The following is a 3,997-nucleotide window of genomic DNA, read 5'->3' as shown; positions in this document are numbered from 1 at the left end:
TTTTCACAAATTTACGGAACGGAAGCCCTTATTTTCATAGTTGTTATTCCTTAATTCTCTAATATACTTATTGTTGGACGAAAAAAGGTTTCTTGATATTTTTGAAATCTTGAATTGTATCTTCGTGAAAGGAATGTTGAATTTCAAAAAAACCCTGACTTATTTGAATCCTTGTTATGGAGTCTAGAAAGTGGCTGTTCCCCGATTAACTTAATACTAAGAACGTACTAAAATTTTACCCCCCTTTTTCTCCTATAGGTATACCTATACAAAAATTATGTCGAATCCTTCAGAAGCATGACCTAAAATAAAAAAAAATCTTTAGTATCTAAACAAATCGAACCATACCGTTCGGAAGTGATTCATAAAGAAAACTTTCATTAATTCATTTTTTTCTTTAATTTCATTCGGGGTAAAAAATCTAAACTTTTTTAGCAGGGGTGGTATTACACAACCCCCCCCTTTTTTTTCACAAATGCTAAGTTCCGGATATCCAATTTGATATTAGAAGGATTACCATATATAACACAAAATTTCTCCGCCGATTCTTTTTAGTCGAGCTTCTCGATCTGTCATTATACCTTGAGAAGTTGAAAGGATTACAATTCCTATTCCGCCTAAAATTCGTGAATTCGTTGAGAGTTAGAATAGATCGTAGACCCGGTCGGCTTATTCTCTTTAAATTTAAAATCGTTTTATAGGATTCTTTCTTATTTCGTCTAGTCTTAGGGGTTAAAATCAAAAAATATTGATTGTTTTCGCGATGTTTTCCTTACGTTTTCGATAAAACCCTCTCGTAAAAGTATTTTAACAATGCTTTCGGTGATGTTAGTCGATCCTATCCGAACTTTCCTTTTCTATTCATGTCAGCATTTCGTATAGAGGTTATTATATCAGCAATAGTGTCTTTCCCCATGATAAGTTAAAATTCCTTAATTGTTCTATAATTTTGATATAATCAACATGTTATTTTTTCTTTTATTTATATAAAAATAGAGACGAATTATATTAATATATGAATTCAATTATTAATATATAAAATTATTAAGGGTATATGCGTGATACACAATCTATTAATTATAATTAATTTGATTTCAATACCATTTTTTTAATCCTATCCTATATTAACTATCGATATTTAGGTCTTATAATACTTCAGGAGCTAATGAAACTATTTTAGTAAAGTTTAATTGTCTCAATTCCCGTGGGATCGCCCCAAAAACGCGAGTTCCTTTTGGATTTCCTTCTTGATCAATGACAACTGCGGCATTGTCGTCATATCGTATTATCGTCCCATTCTTACGTTTGAGTTCTTTACAAGTACGTACAATTACAGCTCTGACCACTTCTGATCTTTCTAGAGTAGTATTTGGGATTGCTTCCTTGATTACAGCAACAATAACGTCACCAATATGAGCATAGCGGCGATTACTAGCTCCTATTATTCGAATACACATCAATTTTCGAGCCCCGCTGTTGTCTGCTACATTCAAATAGGTTTGTGGTTGAATCATATTTTTGTATCTCTTCTTTTAGTGCAAAGGACGAAGTAAAAAAAATATTGTTTGTCAAAAAAAACTTAGAATCTTTTATCCTTAAATGTTATTTAGCTTTTTCATTCTATATTCCTATTCAGAAATAATGAATTGGGTTTTATAGGCATTTTTGATGCCGCGATTGAAATAGCTTTTCTGGCTATATTTTCTGGTACACCACCCATTTCATAAAGGATTTTACCTGGTTTAACCACAGCTACCCAGTACTCTGGGGATCCTTTCCCAGAACCCATACGCGTTTCCGCGGGTCTTACTGTAACTGGCTTGTCTGGAAATATACGTACCCAAATTTTTCCACCACGTCGTATATTTCGTGTCATTGCTCGTCGCCCTGCTTCTATTTGTCTAGATGTAATCCAAGCGGGTTCAAGTGTTTGAAGAGCATATCTGCCAAAACAAATACGATTCCCACGAGAGGATATTCCTTTTAGTCTTCCTCGATGTTGTTTACGAAATTTGGTTCTTTTGGGTTATAGTTGATGGGTTTTTTCTAAATGAGAAATTCCATCTCTACTGCAGAACTGGACGTGAGAGTTTCTTCTCATCCAGCTCCTCGCGAATAAAAGGATTAATTAAGATATAGATGTAGTTAATGATTAATCCTATTAATCATGGTATTTTTTTTTTATTTCATCTTATCTCTTCTAAATTTGTGTATGTCTTTTTTGAAATAGAATCAAAGATCAATTTTATTTCGATTTATTTAAAAATAACGTAATATCATCATTACAAATGTAATTTTTATTAGAGTTAGAATATTATAACAAATCCTTATTTTTTTTTCATTGTTTTTTTCATCTTTTATTACTGTTTTTATTTGAAAAAAAAAAACCAATTTTTCGCCGGCGAATATTTACTCTTTCAATATCTATTTAAGTTTGCTGTTTATCCCCCGAGGTCTCAGAATCAAAATCAGAATAGATAATAAAGTTTCTGGTTTATTCCGCCATCCTGTCCAATGAATTACTAAGATTTCTTGTTCACTAGAATCCTATATATTCATGGGTTCCGTCGTTCCCATCGCTTCTTGATTAATCATTAGGCCTGAATTCTACAATGGAGCTTTTACATGAAATTTTGAATTTCTTTTTTTTTTGAGGCAATTTTCTCAGTTTTGATTGTCTCAAGGCTCTTAATTTTTTGTTTTCGGAACAGATTTATCTAATTATTATTTATCTAATTATTATGAATGAATCTGTATTGATGCTTTATTACATTGCTTTTCTTACAGTGACCTCATAGATTTTCCAAATTGGAATCATATATCATTAATATTCAATTTTTTCGCTCTTTCTTTCATCCTTCCATTTATCCGCATACTTTTTGATTACCTTTCATAACTTAATAATCATCTTTCTTTATTCTTTTTTTTAGTCAGTTGCTCCAATGATATGATCAGCCTATCATATCTTGACTAATTTTTTGGATCCAGATAATGCGAAGCAATGAGTTGCTTAGGTTATTTATTAATGCTGTAGTTATTAGTTGGTAAGTTCTTTTTTTTTTTTATCGTAATCTAACCCTAAACCAACGAGTCACACACTAAGCATAGCAATTATATCAAAGGAGTTTTGATGGAAATGTTTATTCAACCTTATAGAATTGCTTATTTTTTTTTCTTAAACATAAAAAAGAAGACTACAAGTTTTTATTTTTATTTCTTTATAGTGTTATACTACATAGTTTTCGTTTTTATCATTGGATAAAATGTAAAGACAAATAAAGTTTTTTTATTCTTCGTCTACGAATATCCAAATTTTTATTCCTAAAACCCCATAAATAGTTCGAACTGTATAGGAACAATAATCAATTTTAGCTTCAATTGTTTGTAAAGGAACTCTGCCTTCTCTGATCCATTCAACACGTGCAATTTCTTTTCCGTCGATACGTCCTGCAATTTGTACTTGAATTCCTTTTGTATTCGCCTGTTCAGTTAATTCAATAGCTTTTTTCATTGCTTTTCGAAAAGAAACGCGATTTTTTAATTGGCCAGCTATAAATTCTGCAAGAATATTAGGATGCCCATACGGATTGGAAATTCGGGTAATAGCAATGTTGAGTTTTCTATTGACACAATTAAGTTCTTTTTGAACATTCATCTGTAATTCTTCGATTCTTCGGGGTTTATCTTCAATTAATAATTTAGGAAATCCCATATAGATTATGATCTGAATGAGATCGATTCTTTTTTGAATTTCGATACGTGCAATTCCCTCCATACCAGAGGATATTCTTATATTTTTTTGGACATAATTTTTAATACAGTCTCGTATTTTTTTATCTTCTTCTAAACCTTCAGAATACTTTTTTGGTTGTGCAAACCAAATAGAATGATGACTTTGGGTTGTACCAAGTCTGAAACCAAGTGGATTTATTTTTTGTCCCATGGGCCTCCACTACTATATGTATCGTAACATGTTAGATTTATGTTTTCATTGCTG

General features: G+C 31.3%; 1 protein-coding gene across 1 annotated transcript in view; it reads left to right on the top strand.

Moving 5' to 3' along the window:
• The first annotated feature begins 393 nt into the window (after window positions 1-393).
• The window catches only part of LOC125602778 (protein Ycf2-like), an 8,925-nt gene continuing 5,321 nt past the window's right edge, over window positions 394-3,997 (top strand). Inside the window, exon 1 of the mRNA XM_048774205.1 lies at window positions 394-3,997. This exon is cut by the window's right edge and continues 5,321 nt beyond it. The gene's annotated coding sequence lies outside the window, so the exon portion shown is untranslated.

The sequence above is a fragment of the Brassica napus genome, unplaced genomic scaffold, assembly GCF_020379485.1.
Source record: "Brassica napus cultivar Da-Ae unplaced genomic scaffold, Da-Ae ScsIHWf_2976;HRSCAF=3762, whole genome shotgun sequence".
In the NCBI taxonomy this organism is placed as follows: Eukaryota; Viridiplantae; Streptophyta; class Magnoliopsida; order Brassicales; family Brassicaceae; genus Brassica; species Brassica napus.
The sequence above is the reverse complement of the archived record's forward strand: the minus strand, read 5'-3'. Positions and strand labels throughout refer to the sequence as shown.